We start from the raw sequence: 23,290 nt of genomic DNA on the forward strand, positions 1-23,290 counted from the left end.
GAAGAGAATTATTATAGTTCTGTCAGACTAGAGGAAAAGGGTCAATTAAGCAGAAAAACCAAACCTTATTTTAGAATGTGGGGCTGAAAATAAACAAGAAGGGACATGTAATCTGTATGTAAATGAATATTAGACATTATTTATTAGTTTAATGCTTATTATGAAATACAGCATACTAATAGTTTGTTAAAACAAATGTTTACTGAGACACTGTAGCATTCTTAACCAATGGCAGTTTTCATGATTGATATAAACAGACAGAAATCTTCACTAAAAACTTGGTCCTTGGTTCCTGGATTTTTGGTAGTCAAATACTATATTATCCTTTCAGAGAGGAATGACAAAGGATGAAACAGCTAACAGAAGAATGTATTCCAAATACATGAGTTTTTAGTTCAAAGAAATAAGGAGAAGTATTATTTCCTTCCTTCCTTCCTTCCTTCCTTCCTTCCTTCCTTCCTTCCTTCCTTCCTTCCTTCCTTCCTTCCTTCCTTCCTTCCTTCCTTCCTTCCTTCCTTCCTTCCTTCCTTCCTTCCTTCCTTCCTTCCTTCCTTCCTTCCTTCCTTCCTTCCTTCCTTCCTTCCTTCCTTCCTTCCTTCCTTCCTTCCTTCCTTCCTTCCTTCCTTCCTTCCTTCCTTCCTTCCTTCCTTCCTTCCTTCCTTCCTTCCTTCCTTCCTTCCTTCCTTCCTTCCTTCCTTCCTTCCTTCCTTCCTTCCTTCCTTCCTTCCTTCCTTCCTTCCTTCCTTCCTTCCTTCCTTCCTTCCTTCCTTCCTTCCTTCCTTCCTTCCTTCCTTCCTTCCTTCCTTCCTTCCTTCCTTCCTTCTTCCCACTTTCCTTCCTTCCTCCCTTCCTCCCTTCCTTCTTTCTTTCCACCTTTCCTGCAGTCCTTCCTTCTTTCCTTCAGTCTTTCCTTCTTTCCTTCAGTCTTTCCTTCTCTCTTTCTCTCTTTCTTTCAAGGACAGAATGAATAGGAAGGAAGGAGAAAAACCATTAAGTAAGTAAACAGGGAATGAAAAGAGAAAACATGAAAAATTACAGACCGTCTCTGTAGTTGTCGCTCACCATTTAGATTAAAAAAAAATAGATGGCCTCAAGATAGAAGCCAGATGGATTTAGTCTGAAGACACTGAAATGTTCCATGCTCTTCTGCAAAAATGTTATCTGATTCTCCCAACTTCTGTCTTCCTAAAAGCTGGTGTGGACCTATGCTGTTGGAGCAGCTGAGTCAATATGAAACTTTTACAGAGAGAATAAGGCTTGCTTTCTATTCTTATACAAGAACAAGATAGGCAATTTTATTATGGCAGATCTCTTTCCTGATACAATACAACAGATTCTGCTGCCTTGTTGCACACGCAGATCTAGACAGCTGTCAGCAAACTTAATTGGTGAATGAATGTAACACAATGTTCTCACTCATGTTTTCAGTTACCTTACAGAAAAAAAGTGTCCTTCTGAATTGCATGAGTAACTGTTAATTCACTTTCCTTATTCTACTCTTGAGATAACTTGTTAAATTAATCCCGTCTTCATTTATTTTATGGTGTCTTCATGTTTAAATGCTGACTTTGTGAATGTTGGTTTCAGTCACTGTTCCAAAGCCATGACTTTTATGAGTCTTACATATTTTAGATAGCTTTACTGTTGACTTTTGTTAAGAAATTGATTGTTTTTGTTGTTACTAACATTTCTATAATTGATATTGTTGGTGCCACCAGGGTACTTCCTTTAAATGAAATACTATGTCTTGGCTGATAATCTCACTTAACTATCCTAAATCAGATAATTGTTATTTAATTTTTCTTGGCTTTGAAGCAAAATGTATCTTTAACATCTTCAGTACTAGGCAACTATAAATTCCAACTCATTTCAATTACACCACTGCTGTAGTTTTTTTTTTTTTTTTTTTCTTGTTTCCTGTTCCTCACTTTCACTTACCCTCAGGTAATAAAGTCAGATAATAGTGGTGTTTGTCACTGCTATGAGACTGCTGAGAAATCCAACATATTCTGAATAAGGACATATTTTTTAATCTTTAAAAAAAGCATTCTGGTGCAGAAAAGCAGCATGAATTAATTTGATTTTCAGAGAGAAACTGCCTGAATCACAGGAAGTGTTGACTACAAATGTTTGCTCCATGGCATATACAGCCTGGCATATTGACTGTGGAAGGTTTAGTTTTCTCTGAAGCACAAAGTATTCTCACTATCATGCATCAGCCCTTTTTTTGTAAATTCAGATTCAAGTGCCCAGTACCAAAGAAACAGTATGCCATTTACAATTTTCACATTGAGGGTGAATTCAACTCAGTCATCCTTAAACAAAGCATAAACTAAATGTCCAGTGAAAGTGGTGAATACTTTAAAGCCTTCAATTTATTGAGCATATGGGATGAATTCTCTTTGCCTCCCACAGAAGCAATTCTAGCTTAACATATTGGGCTGGTGTTTCCGTTTGGTGGCCAGTGGAAGCTGCTTTAAATCATATCAGACTATATGGAATAAATCCAAGCCTGGTGAATGATGGGATGCCATTTATCCAACTGCCTCTTCCTTCCTGTTTCTTTCAGTAAATCCATGGGCAGAATCACATCACAGTGATGAGATAAAAGAGCGACCGAGCTCATATTACACTTTACTATTGTTAGAGTTATTTTGTAGCTTTTACTATACAATCATGTTGATAATATCATTCAGTTTAGGACTGAATTTCTACTTTGCTGTTAACCACCTCAATATGAATTTTTGGCAAGTTCAGACAAAATGTTTTGGGTGGTTCTGAGAAGATGTTTTGCTTGTATTAGAAATTATTATTTTAGGAAACTCTAAAACACCAATACTTTGAGTGAGCTCCTGGAAATATAGCAGGTGAAATTGTCTGCACTGAAAACACACTTTCTATCATCTGCAGAGAAATTTATGCAACATATCTAGTCAACATATATGCCTTTGAAGCCTTCAAAAAGTTGGTAAATGTGCACTGAGATTTTTTACCATATCAGTTTAGATTTCCCAAAACCTTGAGGCATTTACCATTTATTCAAGATGCTCAAGCCTTTTATAGCTCAATGTCCTAGGGCTAAGAACCGGAGTCAAGGAAAATAGAGATGGAGACTACATGGAGAACTTTGGAAGCAGAGTCAGTGCTGCTAGCTGACCAGGACAGAGCAGAAGGGGACTCAACAACACAGATAAGAGGTTTTTGGGGGAAAATAAATGCAAAACAGTAGATACTGTTTTGAAGAAAAGACTATGAGCAAAACAGTGGGTATGATGGCCTGCAACAAGGAGGAACAATCACAGGATTTGAGAGTAACTAAGCCATGGAGAAGAAAGTAACAATGACAGTTAAGTGGTAGAACTGAAAAAACAAGCTGGAATGGTTGTGGCAGGACTCAAAAAAGCCAGAAGGAACTCTGCCTGCTCACATTCCCTAAAGTCCACATCAGATCAAAGATACCCTCACTGCCAATAAGTACAGCAGGTGTGATGGCTATTGCTGCCCCTTGGCTCCAGTGATACAGGTCCAGGAAGTCAATGCTTTTCATGTCTCAGTTTGATACCATATGATTTTTAGGGAGAGAAAGGACAGAGGAGTCAATGTTTTAAAATGCTTTTTAAAACTTCAGAAAATTTCATATACTCACTGAAAAAATGATTGGTCGGCTTATAAGCATGCAGAAGTAAAGAAATATCAATATTAAGAGTATTTTCAATTTCGGTCATTGGAGCATAGCTATTACATAACCCTGCATTTATTTTCACTTCATTCTTCTTCGGTATAAAGAAAAAGCTTGATTTGGGCATGTTACTCCAGTTGTCAAGTAACAGAGAGGTTGCTAATGGGATCCCTCTCACTACTGTTGCAGGAGTTTGGGGGTGCCACTGAATAGAGCTCATGAAGGGGCTGGTGGAATAGGGCTAGTGGATAGGGCTAGTGCAATACTTAAGACAGCCTAGCTCTGAAAGCAGTGCTGTGCCAGTGTTTATATTTCCAAGATGTCCTGTCACTGCTGCAGCAACTTTGCTGTTTCAGACAAGTAATAAACCAAAGTTTGCCTATGTTTTCAAAGACAGACACTAATTGTGCATTTCTATTTTATGGGTGGCATTTTAAGACCATATTGAATAATCTGCAAAGTGCTGAGCAGTCACAGCTGTAGTGAGATCAGTAATCCAATCCTCTGAATCTATTAGATGATAGCAAATTATGCTGAAAAAGGTAGCCATATAGTTTTAAATTAGATACCTAAAATGACTGTACATTTAATAACAACATTCCCATTCCTCAGTTGGACATCTTAGAGTAGAATTGATAATATTTTTGAATGAGGAAGTCATAAATGAAGCCTGGACACTTACACCCTTTAGGCTATTTTGAAATAATTGACATATAGGTTATTTACCTCATGGCATAGAAATTTTTGCTCTGAATATTTCAAAAGTTGAGTTTGCAATAAATAAAAAATTTAAAAAATAAAGAGAAACATGGGCAGTGATGCCCAAAATTAAGTATGAAGGGCTTTTTTTCTCTAAAGCCAAACCTCGACTAATTTTATGGAATAGGTTTCTCAGCTGCCTTAAGATGAGCAAAAACATAGTTATTGCCATGCTGATTATTAGTATTTTAGCAGTTGTTACATTTGCCATGATGAATATGAACTGCAGCTATAGGTAGAGACATGTGAGCCCTATCTCTCTAGTAAACCAAAGTTCTTTTGTTTTACAAAATACTTTGAAAATTTCTGATTCTCTGGGCTGAAGTCTGAGAAATGGTGAACAGCCCCTGCTATAGAAGAGCATGTAATTCCAGCCAGTTCACTTTGTATCCTTAAAATGAAATACATCCCTTGAAATAATTTTCTCTCATTTCTAGAAATTGCATTATAATTTATTTTTGAAACATACAGACTTAATGAAAATCACCGTGCCACCAAGTGTTTTTTCAGACAGGCAAAGCACTAGAAATTTGGTAGAGATTGTGCTCTACCAGAATGGAGCACTTTGCTGCTTCTAAATGTATTGGCACATCATAAAATATTCTGCCAATTAATTCTGCCTGCAAGCAGGATTTCTTTGTAGGCTACCTACAAATGTCTTCTTTTCTTCAATTAGTTTTTCTGTTTCTTTTTTAGAAAAAGACAACAAAGGTTTTATATCATATACATCAATCTGAACTATCTAGTCAACATATAAGGCTTTGAAAAATTGATAAATATACACAGAGAGATTTTTTTCCAAATCAGAAATTAATATTCCTGGAACCTACAGATGTTTTAGTTTTATAAAATCAAAACACATTACTGTCAGAATGAATTCCTTTATACTTTTAACTAATGGCTTAGCTGCATACCTGCAATAAACATAACATAGAGAAAACACTGGCGGGCATTCTTATTTGCAGTGCCTGCAGTGCCAAAGCTGTCCATCTAACCAATACATCAATTTAACTATAAGAAATTAAACTAGACCTAGTACAATATTGCCCTTATAAGATATCCACCCAAAAAAAAAAAAAAAAAAAAGCCATCTGTCTTCAATAGTTTCAGTAGATTGGGTGTTCAATACCTGAACCAAATGCCTGCATAAAGCTCTACACAGGCCAGCCCTACCTGATCACACTAGAAATAATCATCAGCATGGCTGAACAACCACGGTTTTTCAGTGATAACTTTATTATGGATTTCAGTGGGGCACAGTAATTTTCATATAGTGATTTGTCTGTAAATACTCATGGTAGGACTTTTCAACAAATTGGCTGATTTACAGAAAGCTCTTTCAAGCTTTAAGGATTAAACTTGCTGCAGCTCTTCAATAATCAAAGGTACAATTCTTCATTATTTTTCTTCCCCTTGAACTTTGGAAATAGTAGACCATAGCCCAGCAGAGACATTTTCTCTGCGAAGTACTTAAGTATGTTTCTGAAATTCAATAGTCATTTTCTTAGACTCATTATGCTATTGCCTGTAGTTAAATATCCAGGCATAACTGTAGGAAAAAGAAAGTCTCCCACAGTGGAGAGAAAAACAATCTATGAAGCCTTAATACAGTTGCTTCCAGAGATGATAGAAACATAAACACAGTGTAGAAAAAAAGTATGGTTATATTCTGATATATGTACAACCCCACTTACAAGAGGAGAGGAAATTATACCCTAGGGACCAGAATATTGCTATGGCTTTGCTTATATATTTATTTTGAACCAAGATCCAGTTTCTTCTCTTGGTGCTTCTGATTCCAAATACATTAACCCTCCAAGACATATTTAAAGTTTCTTCCATTTCAATCAGATCCTTTTTAATGGATTTTAATGGCTTAATGGGGAGGGAATGGGCATAAATATGTTGCCCATCTGAGCCAAAACTGAAAGGAAGTTTGGTATCAGCTTATTATTACTGAAAACAAAATAGTATTTAAAAAATACTAAACTATTCTATTAGGTTTGCATGGCCAGGTTTTTGCAGTAGGGTGACTGCAGGGATAACTTCTGTGAGAAGCTGACAAAAGCTTCCTCTGTGTCCAGCAGAACCAGCGTCAGAAATGGTGGTAATACCTCTGTGGTAACAAATTTAAGAAGAAGAAGAAAATTATTGGGCAGTTATAATTGTGGTCAGAGAAGAGTCGGTGAGAATATGTGACAGGAGCAACTCTGCAGACACCGAGGTTAGTGGAGAAAGAGGTAGAGGAGATGCTCCAGGGCTGAGCCAGAGCTTAGATTCCCCTGCAGTCTGTGGTGTGGCCCATGGCAAGGCAGCTGTGCCCCTGCAGCCCATGGAAGTCCATGGGGATGCAGCGATCCACCTGCAGCCTGTGGAGGAGACCCAGGCTGGAGCAGGTGGATGCCTGAGAGGAGGCTGTGAACCCATGGGAAGCCTTTGCTGGAGCAGGGTCCTGGCAGGGGCCTGCAGACATAAGGAGAGAGGAGCCCACACCAGAGAAGGCTTCCCAGTAGGACTGCACCTCATAGAAGAGTGATCCACATTGGAGCATTTTGTGGAGAACTGTTTCCCATGGAATGGACTCACAGTGGAAAGCTGATGGAGAACTATCTCTTGTAGGAGGGATCGCACAATGAGCACAGTCTATGAGCAGTGTGAAAAACTTTTGATGAACTGACCATAATCCCCATTCCTTGCCTCTCTGCACCACTGGGGAAAGTAGGTACAGAGGGAGGGGTGGGGAAAGGGGGTTTTAAGATCTGTTTTTACTTCTCATTATCCTACTCTATTTTGTTAGTAATAAATTCAGGTAATATCTCTAATTCTAGCCTGTTTTGCCCATGACAGCATTTGGTGAGTGATCTCCCTCTGCCCTTATCTCAATTCATGAACCCTTCATTATATTTTCTCTCCCCATCCATTTGCAGAGGGGAGAGATAGAGCAGCTTTGGTGGATTATTGTGGCCTGGGGCCCCGGGGGTCCGTCTGGCCCCCCAGGCAGCTGCTGCTGTAGGTGTCCCAGATAGCACTGTGCTGATGAGGCACAACCTCTCTGGGTCCCTTGGGCTAGCTCCCAGCCACAAGCAACCTAAGCGAGCACTATTGAGTGATTCCAGCTCTGTGAGTTCAGCTCTTAGTGATTCCAGCTCTGAGCTCGCAAAGGTGCCTCAGCAGACGCAGGGATTGAGAGAGGAGAAGCCTGTGTAGAGTTCCGCAGCAGTGTCTTTATTATCAGGGTCCTGCAAAGGGTTCCAGTGACAGCTCTTCCACTGAACTGGGCAGAGATGGGGGTTTAAGTAGGCTACTGGGGTGTTGGAAATTGTCCAGTGGCCAGGGTTGAGGAGAATACGATCTATAGCCTTACAGAGAGATAACAAGGGTCCAAAGACGGAAGAGGGGCTACTGTGGTCCGCTCATCATGACTCTGCATTTCTTGTCTTAGGTGGGTAACCACCAGGGAGGCCTTGCAGGGCCTCTGACTGCTACAGTGGATGTCTGGTGTCCAGCCAGGGTCAACTCATTACAATTACTTTCTTCATTAATATCAGAGAAGTAAGTTACAGTATTTGAAAAAACACTCAGACATTAGGTGGATGAAGCTTTTGCTACTACAAAAAGTAAATATATCACTATTTGCTCCTTCCTTACTGCAGGAGTGTTCATAGCAATATATTTCCTAGTATTTTATCCTAAATAGTTTATAAAATCTTGTGACAAATGCCTGAAGCTTCAATGGAGAGGGCAATAATATCTTATGACTGAACTATATCTCATTGTCGGAATAAAAAAGAATAAAAATCCCTTTTTCTCTGTTTTGAATGTCATCATCATATTCCTTATTATGGATTTAGTCCATCTTGAGGTTTTCATCTAGTATTTATCATCATATGTGAAAATATAGACTATTCTTATATCTTATTCTGGTCATTGTTTATCCAACTGCAGAAAATTAGATTGAGATTTTCAAATACTGCAGGAAGTTTATCCACAGAAGTGCTACTAGAAATCCTCTCAAATCCTTTCTTTAAATCCATTGTATGCTTTGAGAATTTCAGTCTTGATTTTGAATTTCTGTGGCTTCACTAGCTTTCCTATATTTCCCTGTATAGGACCTCTTTTTATAAGGTCCGAATATATACAATGCTCATGCAAGGATTCTCAGTTTCTATATTTCTCAATTTCTATTTCTATAATTTCTACTATTCTAACTTACTTCCTACTCTGAGCTTCATTATTTCATTTTCATAAGCCTGAAGTTTAGTGCTGAATGGTTCACCTGACTGATCAAGCAAACCCAGTTGCCTCCTTCCCCCAATATGGTTTTCAAACATGATTAAAATGGGAACCAGGCCTTCCCATGGTGTCTAAATTACTGCTAAGGTGGGCTAAGTTGCACTTTATGACAATCTGATGCTAGAAAGACAAGATTAATCTTTCATCTTTGCTTTTATTACCTTCTAAATAGGATGCAAGAATAAAAGTATAGCCCAAATTCTATGTATTAGTGTAAAATGCCTATCTTTCCTGAAGTCATCAATCATCTGTTTAATGATTAACACATTTAACAAAATCACAAGGAAAAAGCATATTAGACTACATTCTTGACTTCTTGATTAAGTACATTAAAAATGCTGTGTCAGTTGCTCAGTTAAACCTTGTGAAAAGTCAACAGGCTACCATACAACATCCAGAATGATACAAATGTATAAACTGTGCAGTTTTAGAAAGTTCTATTCCATAATCCTACTTTACCCTTTGAACGTAAAAGGATAAAAGCAGCATTAAGAGAAAAAATATTATGTCTATATAATGGGGAATTTACATCTAACACCAGGTATTTTCAAGAAGTTCTAGCATAGTACAGTGTAATCAGAAATAACATATACCAAGATGCAAAAGCCTTTTTAAAACTAGTGGGAAAATAGTTTCTAATTGTGTTTATGTGATGTACAAGACATCATGAATAGGACTCATAGGAAGAGAGCACTGTCCTAACATTTTCCAAAATAATCCACACTGAGTTTCTAATATCAGATGAGGTAGAAGTAGGTGGAACAATCTTGGCTTCATTACCTGCTGATGAGATACAAGTCCAGAGGATGGAGAACCTGTTAAGTTTTTACAAAGCTGAGTCACTTCATCACCTGTCACAGCAGGTAGCATAGTGTCATCAGCTATGATACTATCTCAGAATTACAGAAAAAGAGGAACATTTGTAATTTTCATGATAGCTCATGGAAAGACTCAGTACTGAAAGACATCAGGGAGTCTCTGGTAAGTACTAAAAGAACTTTCTTTCACATTGTGCCTGTGAGAAGCACTATCTACATTTTCCAGGTTTGCCTTGTTCTAAAGGAAGTACTGTGAACTATACAGAATTTAAAATAATATGTATTTTCCTGACAAAAACAACATGGAAATCATGCATTTAATGCAATGTCTCAATATTAAGTGCCCTAGGTTTAACCTTGTGTCGTGGTTTGACATGGAAGTGAATTTTTTCAGGAAGTTGGGTCAAACCAAGCAGTGGTCAGGTTTGGATATTGGCACCTGGAGTGACCACTGAAGGTATGGACACGCCTCTGAGAACACAGCAGGTTAAAAGCAAGAACTCCCAGGGGAGCTGTCTTTTTTGGTTCCGGTCAGGGTGCAGTGCAGACCTGCCCTGCCAAGCCACAGGCTGGGTGGGGGAGGGGAAGCCATGTGACCTGGTTGAGGTGAGCCGAGGGGTAGAAGGACTGGAACCGAGCCAGCTCCTGTGGACGGAAGGGTGGAGAGAAGCGGAGATGCCTTTGTCCCCCCCACCCCAGCAGGAAGGAGACAGTCCAACGGCACCTGTAAATTTGCCAGTGAAGGAGAAGTGGTGGGGGGGGAAGATGCCCAGTGGGGGAGTTGGAATTCTTGGCAGAGATTTCAGCCGTCCAGGGAGTCTGAACTTTTAACCCTTTCCTGGGAAATGAAGGCATTGTAAAATATTACTCCTCAATTTGAAGTACAAGAGAGACAGTCTAGGATCTGAGATGTTGGAAGAGGAAATTTTTGGGTGGAAGGAGATGATGGAGTGGCTTGTGGCAGGACTTTTCTTGTTAGCTGTAGACTGAACCAAATTCTCCTGCAACAGAGACTGCATTTAGGGGGATGCAGTGGTGAATCCAAGAGACCTGCTTCAGCAACTGCCAGCACAGGAATGGAGAGGACAGAGAAAAGTTGAGGAGGGAATGGTGATGCCCTCTGTCTTCAGGAAGAAGATGATCTCTGTCCCAGGATGAGAAGCTGAACTGTTGTCTCTTTTGGCCCGTGGCAAAGCATCCTTAGAAGAGCCCTATGAGCAGTCTATCCATGCACAGTGGTGAGAGCACTGTGACATGGAAAGGAGAGTGTCACACTGGCAGATTTTCTCTGGGAGGTTGCCATGTGTGACATGGAAACACAAGTGTGGCAATTGTGTTTCCTGAGGGAGCCTGTGGTGCAAGAGAGACTTCTCTCTCCTTTGAGGGATTGAGTATTGATTATCTGAAGGATGGCAACTTGATCAGGAATCCTGGGTGGTGTCTCACTGTGGTTTTGTTTGGAAATTGGGTGAGAGGAGGAGGAGTGTTTTGGAGGGTCTTAATCCTGAATTTAGTGTCTGTGTTTTTTATAGTAGTAGTACTTTAATAAAGTTTTTTCCTTTGTTATTAAGCTTGGGCATGCTCTGCTGTGTTCCTGATCACATCTCACAGCAATTATTTGGAAAGGTGCATTTTCATGGAGGCACTGGCATTGCACCAGTGTCAAACCATGACACCTTGTCTTGTTGAAAAGCATAAGAAACTCCTCCCAGCATGTCCAATAAATAAATTCCAAAATCTCACCCGAATTTCTACTGCATCAGAAGTATTGTGAGAAGGTGATTTTGATAGCCATGCTGATAAAGCAACAGTTGTTCATAAAGAACCCATATCAGTAATTTAGATTAACAGTGAAGTACTGGAAATATACCTGTAGTTCAGAAAAATTCCATTTCTCATTTAAAAACCTACAAATATTTCAAACTTGCAGGACTAGAGGTAGAACTAAAACCAGACATTTCTCTTTAATTATTTTTACACAAGGTAAAGAATAAGATCATACAATCAACAATTCTTATCTACTTGATCAGGATCCAGTGAATGTGCATTAGAATTTAAAGAGGGCAGAGAAGGAGCTTACTTAGAAAGATCACCCCTATGGCATTAAACACTCTAACTAAAGAGCATAAGGGTAAGTGAGGAAAATCTGCTAGAAAGTGTTCTGAATGAGTGGTGATAGAGAGATCATAAAGACTGCAAGGACATCAGGCATAAAGGTTGATCCTTCATGCCCAAAGCATTGGCAGTTGATTAAAAGGTTTCCAGGTGTACATTTTGTTAAGTATTAGTGAATTATGAACAATTATACCTCATAAATGTCCAGTTTAAGAAAGACAGAATGTGTGAGACATGGAAAATATTTTCTAAAATACATTGTATCCCTGAAAAAAAAAAAAAAAAAAACCCAAAACAACTGCACCTTCAGAACTATGGTATTTAGTTCACAAGTGTTTTAGGGTATCTCAAGACTTTCTTGAAATGAAAATGCTCCATGCCAACTTCAAGGAGCTAGAGACAGACCAGTTACTAGCCATGCAACCCTCTTCACCTGGAAGAAGAAATCATCAGACAGGGATACAGAACAGTTCCTTTTATCCTAAAAAAAGATGAAGAAAAACTAAAAGGATGTCATCACTCCACTACCACTAGGCAAGTCTAGGAAATTGGTAGCAGTGATACAAGATTGTCTGAAGAGGCAGGGCACTTATCAAACTTTGCAGACTAGTTCTGTGGTTAGTATGTCCTGCAACTTAATCTCTAGGATGAGAGGGATGGAGAGAAAAATAGCCCTAAGTGTTGCATGCCAGACCCAAGTACCCTTTCTCTCCATAAGCAGCAAATTATCAGGAAGCAGAGAAGACCATACTTCCAAGGAGGCTTTCCTTTCACATTAGGAGCATGCTGAACCCTGTAATCAGTAGGGGGCTATGGACAGCCCAGCCACTTAACAACTCTATAGATACTTATAATTGCTGGCTGACCAGCAAGGACCTCCACACCACGCAGGTGTCTACCTGAAGCATTTGGCTTGAAGGGGCATGAGAATAAGACCAAGCTCACTAAAGATGAGCCTAGGGGTAGGATGCCAGGGTTAGAGGTAAAATCAGTAGCCCTGCTGAAGTGCAACTACACCAAAGCACACAATATGTGTAACAAACAGGAGGAGCTGGAGGCCACTGTACAGCAGGGAAGCAATGACAGAAATGTGGTGGGATGACCAGTGCACTGCACTGGATGGCTACAAGCTCTTCAGCAGGGACAGGCAAGGAAGGAGAGGTGGTAGGGTGGCTCTGTACATTAGGAAGTGTTCTGATTGTACAGAGCTCAAGGATAGTGATGAGAAGGTTGAGTGCCTATGGGTGACAATCAGGGGGAAGGCTGAAAAGGCAGATATCCTGGCGGGAGTCTGTTATAGACCACCCAGCCAGGATGAGGAGGTGGATGAACTACTCTGTGATGTGATGGTGATGTTTCATGATTGTCAGCTCTTGTTTAACTGGCCAAATGTCTGCTGGAAACTCACCACAGCACAGAAAAGGTAGTCTAGGTCATTCATGGAGAGCAACACAACATTTACTATGAACTTCCCCAGTACAGATTTTAGCCTATTCAGGATACTGGCTGAGAGAGAGCTTTGGGAACCAGCCTCTAAAAACAAAGTGGGCCAAGAAGGTGGGACATTGAAAAAGAAGTATTGAAGTTTCAGGGGCAAGCTATTCCTATGTACAAACAGACAGCAGGGAAGAAGACTGGCCTGGCTGAGCAGCGAGCTTTTGCAAGAACTCAGGGAAAAAGAGAGGGTATATCACCTCTGGAAAAAGGGGCAGGTAACTCAGGAAGTGTATAAGAATGTTGTTAGGTCATGTAGAAAAAAAAAAAAAAACTAGAAAGCCAAAAATTTAGCTGAAACTTAATCTGGTCACTATTGGTTACACCAGTTTTTAAAAATACATTAATAACAAAAGGCCAGCCAAGCTAAAACTCCATTCTTTATTGGACAAAGAGGGAAATACAGTCACCAACAATAAGGGAAAGGCTGAGATACTTACTGCCTTCTTTGCCTAGTTATGCTCAGAACAACTGGCCCCCTGACATGGTAGTCAGGGAGAGGGAGCAGAACAGACCCCCTGTAATCCATGAGGAAGTGACTCATGACTGCTGTGCCACTTAGATGCTCACAAGTGTATGGGGAAAAATGGGTTTCATCCTAGGATGATGAGGGAGCTGGTGGAAGAGCTCGCTCAGCTGCTCTTCATCACTTATCATCAGTCCTGGGTAACTGGAAAAGTTCCAGATGAGTGGAAGTTGTCCAGCGTGAAGCCTATCCATAAGAAGGGCCAGAAGGAAGATCCAGGGAACCACAGGCCTGACAGCAAGATCAGCCTGACCTTGATGCCTGATAAGGTTATGGAGCAGATCATCTTGAGGGCTATCACACAGCACATACAGGACACCCAGGGGATCAGGCCCACCCAGCAGGAGTTTAGGAAAGGCAGGTCCTACCTGGCCAACCTGATCACCTTCTTTGACTGGGTTACTGGTTCAGTGGATGAGAGAAAGGCTGTGGATGTGTCTATCTAAACTTCAGTAAAGCCTTCAGTACTGTCTCTCACGGCATTCCCCTGGAAATGCTGGTAGCCCCTGGCTTGGACATGTGCAGCCTTCACTGGGTTAAGAACACTGGACAGCCAGGCCCAGACACCAGTGATGAATGGTGCTGCACCTAGTTGTCATCGAGTCACTAGGGGTGTCCTCCAGGGATCAGCATTGGCCCAGTCCTGTTCAGTATCTTTATTTATGGTCAGGATGAAGGGACCAAGTGTGTTCTCAGTAAATTCACAGATGACACCAAATTGGGTGGGAGTGTTGATCTCCTGGAGGATGGGAAGACCCTGCAGAGGGACGTGGACAGGCTGGATAGAGGTGCCAAGGCCAATGGTATGAGGTTCAACAAGGTAAAGTGTCAGTGCACTTCGGTCTCAATAACCTCAGACAGTGCTACAGGCTGGGGACAGAGTGGCTGGAAAGGTGTCCAGTGGAAAAGGACCTAGAGGTGCTGGTCGACAGCAGCTGAACACAACCCAGCTGTGCCCAAATGGCATCCTAGCCTATGTCAGCAATAGTGTGGCCAGCAGGACCAGGGCACTGATTGCCCCCTTGTACTCAGCACTGGTGAAGCTGCACCTCAAGTGCTGTGTCCAGTTCTGGGCCCCTCACTGCAGGACAGACATTGAGGAGCTGAAGAGTGTCCAGAAAAGGATGACAAGGCTGGCAAAGGGTTTGGAGCACAAACCCTCCTGAATGGCTGTGGGAATGGCTGAGGGAGCTGTTGTTATTTAGCCTGGTAAAAAAGAGGCTCAGGGCTTAGTGCCCTCTACAATTAATGAAAGGAGTTTTTAATCAGGTTGGGTTTTAGCCTCTTCTCCCAGACATCCAGCAACAGGATAGGAGGACATAGTCTTAAACTGTGCCAGGAGACGTTCAGGTTGGACACTGGAACAAATTTCTTCACAGAAAGGATAATTAGACATTGACATGGGCTGCTCAGGGAGAGTCATTTTCCCTGGGGTTTTTTAAGGAAAGATTGGATGTGGCACTTGGTACCATGGTCTAGTTCACAAGGTGTTTGGTAATAGGTTAGACTTCATGATCTTAGAGGTCTTTTCCAACCTAACTGATTCTTTGATCCTATGAATATCAAAACATAAGCAAGTGCTCATCCAGACCCATGGCCCCTTTTCAGTCTTCACTAGTCCTTCACTAGTCTTTCACATTAATATGATTTTTACCCTACCTATTTCCTGTCTTGGCTCATTCTCTGTGATGAGATCTACATACTAGTCTCTGAACAGGTTTTCCTTTAAGGATATTCACTCGAGTTTAAGGACTTCTGCACCCTCATCTTTCTTTCTCATTGACTCTGTCTATTAAGATGTATGAAATGGAAGGAATCAAAAGAACAAACTAGGAGAGAAAAGTCCATTACTGTACTCCCTTTGAAACATATTTGGTTTAAAAAAAAACTTACCCTATTCTGAAAAAATAGTTTCAAAACCTGTTTGAGATGTTATCTTCACTAGTCACATCAGTGCTAGTGAATGGGTAAACAAAAGCTAACCCTTTTCCTGGCACACCTCTCCCTCAACAGTGACAAAGCATGCCAGCTGATGTCCAACAGTAAAGGTTCCATCCTTTTACAATAGAAACAGCATATGACAAACATAATTGCATTGAATATAAAAATATAAAACAAACCCAAGCCCCAAAACAAAGAAGTTCTAAAATACTTCGTAGCATTTAAAGGAACTGCTAAGGAGGCATCAAGAAAAGACATATCAGGAATTTATTCTCTGTGATTCTAAACAATCTGTTTTTATTATTTTAAGTCATTCTTCTTCCTTGATGTCATGATAGTGTAGTTCAGCAACAAGTCCTGAAATAACAGAGTAGACTCTGGGAATTGACTTGTTCCAGCTGAGCCACACGGAGCTAGTACTCAGACCCTTCCTCCAATTGCAGTATGCCTTTCCCGAGACCAGCTTCTGACAACAGGAGAATTATGGATTTTCTGACTTCAACTTACACATTAAAAAAAAAAAAAAACCCTCTCACAGTTCTTATTTTTCTAGAACTGAGTGAGCATTTAAAGACAAAGTACCTGCCCTTGGTCCAAAGATTTCTTTAACACAAACATAATTTGTCTTTAAGATAAGTTAAACTCAGAGAAGCTGACCTCAGACTTATAAAAGGTCTGTAATCATTTAAAAAGAAATACAACATGATCAAGTAGAAGTTATCTGCACCTCATGCAAATAGAAAGAACTATCAAGAGCTTAAAGCCTTAAGCTCAGATTCACTATACAGCTGCTTAGCTGCCAATGCTGTCAAAGGCTTCCAGTGCAACTTTATACAAGCCATTTTCTCTGCATATAAGCAGCCATTTTCCTTTTTGACAAAGAAACAGTTTTCTTCTCCTCAGTAATCTGTCACATCTATTTAGTTTGTAGAGGGCTGAGAACAGGGACTCTGTATATAGAGTAGGACAGTGATTTTTGAAGTCGTTTGTCAATACTGTGATAAATAAATACTTAGTCCATATGTACTAGCTTAAACTGATTGGTGATTTTTTTTTTCTTTTGTTAGACATCTCATGGAGTTTGCAGTTTTACACTCTGGCAAGTGTCAACAGACTAGGCAGATGCATACGCATGTGTACTTTCTATATTAAGGTTGAAGAATCAGTCAAAAGAGAAGAAATGACAGTAATTACAGTGATCTCAACAGTTGTGCATGTGTCCATTTACTTTACAAAGTCAAAAGATTTCCAGGGTCCAGCAGTGTTATTTATTAGTAAAACACTGCTGGGTTTATATTCCACTTAGGAATAAAGAATAGACCTTTTGAAATAAAAACAATGAGAGAAAAAGAGAAGAAACAGACTTCCAGTACTTGAATTACCTCAGATCTCCTGTGTGATGTAGAAAGCAAGATGGGAAGTGTCAAGAAAGTGCAGAAGTAGCATAATTTCTTCCTATATTAAGTAGGACATAACAAGAAAGGTATATGCTGCAGACAAAAGGGGGCTGTTGCCAGATGCATGACCTCCAGCCATCACCTACTCCTACAAGACAGCTGAATTTTTCTATGGTAGCACTGCATTGAGTGTTGCTTTACCATCAAGCTGCCCTGGAGTGGGCAGCCATGGAGTGGGTCTGTCTCTCTGGGTTTATCACTCTCCAGCTTACCTTTTGACAACAAATTCTACTCTGGGCCACTGAGGTCCTGTTGACAAAACCGTCATTCATATGAACTTTTTGCCATAAAAGGTTGCAGTTTCGAGAAACTGGTATTTTCTGCTAAAACAAAAAAAAAAAAAAAAAAAAAAAACAAGCAAAAAGTTTTTGTTAAAAGAAATTCCCATGTAGCTTTTTTTTTTGTCCCTATGCAGACCACAGCCTTACTCAATGTATAGAGGAGAGCCTGCAGAGTAAGCAGTTATTCACTATTTTGCTTTACCATCATTCTGGAGTGAGCAGTCCAAACCTTTACTTATTTTCCACTATTTAAACTTGTCTCTAAAGCCACACTCATTAATTTCTGCATGTGCTTTTTATATAGTTCATTAAAGTGCTTGACAAACAAGAATTTATTTTTCCAGCATTGTGCTGACAGAGAGCTGAGACAGAGGGATTGAAGTAATATATGCCATTTGTGTTGAGTGCTTGATCTGATACCTTGAAACCTGGATCTCCTAGGCTAGGTATTGTACATAGGGCTTTCTGTAATTGCAGCTCCCTCCCACCTGATTGTAGGTAGGGCAGTCAGCAGTCAGGATTTCCCAGTCCCTCAGAATTCCACTTGGGCAACCAGCTAAGAAGGAGCACAGTCTGGGGATATCCATGGAAGGTACTTAGCCTGGGTGAGGGATGAAGTGGTGGTCAAGAGGAGGGAGGACTGGTTACCCTGGGTGGCCTGAGGGTTCTGCAGCCTCCTGCAGAGTACAGTACTGATTTTTTCACAGGACATAGCCACATGCAAATGTGTGAAATCTCATGTGATCCCTCAGCTAGGGGACTTCTAAAGACCCCATCTACTGTATTTCCAACTAATTTATCCTGGTCTTTGGTGATGTGAAGTTGTTTAAGGATATTGCAATTTGACCAACCTTGCCTTTTTCTTTTCATTAAAATGATGCAAAATACTGCTGTGTCATGAAGACTGTTTATTTTGCTGACCTTAAAAATTTTTGCCTGTAGCATCTAAAAATTCTCAATGAAGCAGCCCCAAGAATCAAAAATTTTGCCATATACAAAACCAACATGTTTTGTTAGTTGAGCTTTTTTCTCCCCTAAAGCAGAAAATTCATTTTCTAGAAATTTCTGAAAACATAATTATTTTACATAAGTCTATTTAATATATTGGAAAAAATGTACCAAAGTAGACAAAGTTCAGTAAAGTTTTAAACCAATGCAGATAAGGTGTTAAAAATATGACATACCAGGAAAAATATTACATACAATTTTTGTTCTGGTTATAACAAACAGAACTTGAAAGCAGAGGGTCTTGGGACAGAAGGGAAAAGGACTGTCACCAAACTGTCACTGACTTCGTACTTCAAATCCTTTTGTTAACACTTACTAAGCATTAGCACCCCCATGCATGCTACTGTTGTGTTGTGCTTAGAGTGGCACTAGCTAATCGTAATTACACAGTATCATATTTCCCACTTCTCTCACCTTGTCAAAGCTCTGAATGCAGAGAGCGTGCCCTTTGCCAGCCACAGACAACCTCAGAATTTTATCCTCTACTGCTTTTTGTATTTGGCACCACGGTCAGCTTACAGGTCTGCTTTGTAGCACCTATCCATATCAAAGCCATCTTTCAGTTAAAGAAGGATGAATGAGTAGGTGGAAGAGACATTGTTGTCTCTCTACCCAGTAATACTATCTCCCTCAATTGTTTTTACAGTTTTGTTTTATCTATGGGACATAGAATAGGTGTATGTGTTGCAAGATATTAAACTTACCTCTCTTATAGATAAGAATAACACAGATGTTAAGACGCTCTCAACTGCATTTACAGTGTTGAATAGTTTCTCTTTTGAGACACTTGGTAACCTTTTCTGCTTCCTGTTAGCAATTTCTTGTTTCCCCTCCCCCACCTCCCTTACCCTTTAAATGGAAACACAAGTCTGCCATTTAATAAAACTCCAATAATGATCCTGCTTTAAAGGACAAGGGCTAATCACTTACTGCTTAGCATTCCAGACACATGACAGTGGAGGAGACTAAATCAGTTAAACATCAAGATGCAGCACAACTAATTTTCATGTAAAAGGGGGTGATTGCCTTCTTTTTTTTAACCATTGTGATTTCTTTAAGCTGTTAAAGCCCAAACATTCTCGTCTATCAGTTTATGAATTATTAATAAAAAAAGAGAGAAAAGAAGCTTTCTTTTTCTAAATATCATCTGCTAAGCCACCACAGACTGAAGTGCCTCACACTGATTCCTGATTTACATAGTCCCAGTTGGAAGTTAATGAAGACTGCTGAGCCACCTTTCAACATGCAGATAAACCTTCATGTATTTAAAAGCAGGGAATATGTGCTTGTTGCTGGCAAATTATTCATCTAAGATCTGAAGTTTCTGACACCGCCTGCGTCAGATAAACTGTCACCCAAATTGCAAACTAATTAGTGATTCAAACATTTTTGAGCTGATTGATGACAGAATAATTTACGCTTGTTTCTCAGTTTCCAGCTGGCATAGGCTGCTGACTGGAGCCCTAATTAACGCTAGTACATCAGTCATGTTCTGCCAAGGCAGCACATACAATTAAAAGGCAGTTTAAATGGAATATCACACTAAAAAGGCTGGTAGATGCAAATGTGAGGAAACAGCACTTTAGGATAAAATGACAACAGAACCCCAGAAACCAAAACAGAACGGAACAGGGTTGGGGTTTTTTTTTATTGTTGTTGTTCTTGGGGGATTTTTGTTTGGGTTTTTTCTGTATGGTGGTTTTGTTTTGTTTTTTAATGGATAAGTATATTGTTTTCTGCATAGGCTATTTAGCAGAATAAAACAAGTGTGGAGGCAAAATATGCACACTAAATTCCTCATAACAAGTTTTAGCTAGATGCTATCTCTTAATATTTGTTAGAAAATTGATGTGTACTTGCATTTTGCATATCAACTGTGTAAAAACTAAATACAAGGTGTCAGTGATGGCTGTAAAGTTATTTACAGTCATAGTATAAGACAAAACAAATATCAATATGATTGTGAGAAGCTCTACTGAAGCAGCCTTAATTTTTTTTCAAATAAAACTAATTAGTTATTTTTCAAAAGAACTAATCCAAAACTCACTAAAGTCAAGGGAAAACTGAATGTGGGATGTGTAGGAGTGTACTGCAAATATCTAGACATGCCTATTCTTATTTTCAGGTGAAGCTGATAGATTTTGATAACAGCAGTACTACATAGTAAATACACAATAATTTCTAGGGGTGTTCCTCTTGATTAGATCATAAAATATTTTGGGAAAAAGTAGTTATTGTATCAGTTTTAAATATTCTCTTTATTGCCACAGGTACAAATACAACCTGTGACCTGATTATGTGTCAGGCACATATTGCATCCTGCAACACAGAAAGACAGTCCTCTGCAATGTTGCTGTCAGGCAGCTGTTTACCTTTATTAGGTCTATTTTATTGTATACATATTATAACCACGACACTTGTATATCTGCTCTTCATTGGGTATTAAGCAGTCAGGTTAGAGAAAATGCATTTTGTCATTTCATTACAGAGAAGTGAGGATAGTGGTAACTTGTATTCTCATCTACATTTGAACTACAAGAGTGCTGGCTGTTTAAAACTGTTCATCAAGCTAAGGACAAAAACAGTCCTCTTTGACACAACTCAATGTCTTACACCTGCAATGCCAGACCCCTGTTGCAATGTATGCTGCATATTTGATGACATGGTTTATCTCACTCAATGTGACCTCTGTGGGGGGAATAGTTTTCATGAATATAAACAGCCTTGGGGTTCATATGTTGTGTGTTAAGGTGTTTTTAAGATTATCTATAGCACATGACAGATGAGCCCTTGACTCTTACAGCACTCAAGTACAGAACAAAGAGAAGTCATTGTAGTAACCACAGACAGACCTGGAAACTGGAGATGTGTGAAAGCAGTCCATTTGTTTCTAGGAGCACAGCAGACTGAAAGCTCACATCAGTCAGTGCAGTCACATTTTGCTGTCAAATGCCATTTTGCAATGCCATATATTTTCACCTTAAAAAATTTTAGATAAGTAATAATTTACATTGGTATAGTGATGAGGGCTTCATATATTGGCTTTGACAGCTGAGCTATTTTAAGGCACTTTGTAAACCAGTGAATTGGAGATGAGGAGTGAAACTCACTGTAGACACAAATAAGCCCAAGTTTTCTGACTTTGCTAGAGTTGGGTGAGAATTTTGCTTTGAGGCATGGTGAAGGCATGTGCTGCTGACCCTGCTGTAGCCATAAAGGAAGAGTCACCACAAAACCATAGGTTTTTAGATGCCTCATCGCATAACTTCTGCTGATTTCACTGAGTGTCTGACACTAAGCTCACCGGCAAGCACTGAGAGTGCCCAGGAACAGCAAAATCCCAATGGGCACAGCCAATGGGTTGCCTAGTAGCTGGTAGAAAGTATGAGATGGGAACCATCTGAAAAGGGAATATTGGGATGGTTAGCCAACAGCAAAACAGCCATTGTCAGGATTGCTATATAGGATTTAGGGATGTAAATTTTCACACTCCCACTTAAACGTCCTCTTTTTAGATCTGTTTTTTACAGCTTTATGTACAACAAAAATATTTTCTTGACGGTTGTAGAAGATAGTTTAGGACAGCAGGATTATGCTCTCCTTTCTAAAAAATATGTCAAAAGCATCATTCTATTAGCAAACTGGTAAGAAAGAAAAATACCAAAGAGTTATTATTAAAATCTTACATTGAAGAAATAAGACAATTTAATAACAATTTGTTATTAAAGCATATTCTGCATAGTGCAGGGCAGATTTTGATTTTTATCACAAGACCTTTCTTAGGGATGTCATATGAATGACTTACAATCTATACTAAATAGTCATGTACACAGAGCATTGGAGAGTAGAGTCAGACCTTGTGGTTTAAACAAGTGGAGCAATGAGTGTTTCTACTACTGCAGAAACCACCTGTCTCCATGCTGCTCCTGATCACAGTGGTGGCTTGTTATGTCTCCCCAGAGAAAAGCAGTTCCATGAAGAGGAGGAATTCTGAATTCCCTCTGGAACCTCAAACTTTTAATGTGCAGTGTAAATTCAGCAAGTGCTAGCCCGTTTGTGTTTATAACATATTAACCAAGTGCAGTATCACATCCCCAGTGGGGAATCCAGAAAAGTCTCAGTGCTCAGACTCTTATGTGTTTTGTTTAAACCTCTCTATCTAATGCTGAACATATGCAAATCTTTCCAATATGAAATGCCTTCTTCCCTTTTAAAGATTTTCCCCTCACGTTTCCTAATGTCAAGGTTTACTTTCTTTGCCAAGAATAGAGCCTATACAATTAAATGTAATCATAACATGACTTCCTATGGTAACCTAAGGGACAGAAAAGCATTCAGGAAAACAGGCTGGGAGGGCTATTTAAGGATTTTGGCTTTTTTAAGAGTTTCTTAATACTCTCTAAGATTAAAAGGAAATTTTAAATATCAGCAGAGATTAAATAAATACTGTGGGAATAGAAATAAAGACAGTCCTGTGCTGTCACACTGTGCACCTTGGAGAGCTAATTTCAGTTCATTGTTTTGCCACAGACTTATGTGACCTTTGAGAAGTTACTTATTCCAATGGAACCTCATTAACCAATTTGTAAAGATGGTAAAATGACATACTTTCTCTATAATAATCTTAGCTGTTCATTTGAACTTGCAAACTATGAACTTCTCTTCAAGATGTGATTCTATACTCTTTGGTGCTTAGCTTGAAAACTCTTCAGCATTGTCTCTGAATGTAGGAATAACTACAGTCAATAATATTTGTAATTTTCAGCTGCAGTTACAGATAGGTGAAATGACTAAAAGTTTCCACAGGCAAAGCCTGGACCATTTCAGTTGTTTTGTGAACACATATTTTTTGAATCTTGCTACATCAGACTCTCAAGATTTCTGAATATTTTTTAACATAGAGGATTTATTTACAGAAG

General features: G+C 39.6%; 1 protein-coding gene and 1 long non-coding RNA gene across 3 annotated transcripts in view; one reads left to right on the forward strand and one right to left on the reverse strand.

Annotated features, from left to right (window-relative positions):
- Nucleotides 1-23,290, reverse strand: part of LOC137464711 (uncharacterized) — a 93,245-nt gene that overhangs the window by 41,090 nt on the left and 28,865 nt on the right. The window lies entirely within an intron of this gene.
- Nucleotides 13,998-23,290, forward strand: part of LOC137464710 (guanine nucleotide-binding protein G(q) subunit alpha-like) — a 469,877-nt gene continuing 460,584 nt past the window's right edge. The window contains exon 1 of the mRNA XM_068176145.1: nt 13,998-14,001. The gene's annotated coding sequence lies outside the window, so the exon portion shown is untranslated. The remainder of the gene's footprint in view (nt 14,002-23,290) is intronic.

Source organism: Anomalospiza imberbis, chromosome Z, assembly GCF_031753505.1.
Source record: "Anomalospiza imberbis isolate Cuckoo-Finch-1a 21T00152 chromosome Z, ASM3175350v1, whole genome shotgun sequence".
Classification (NCBI taxonomy): Eukaryota; Metazoa; Chordata; class Aves; order Passeriformes; family Viduidae; genus Anomalospiza; species Anomalospiza imberbis.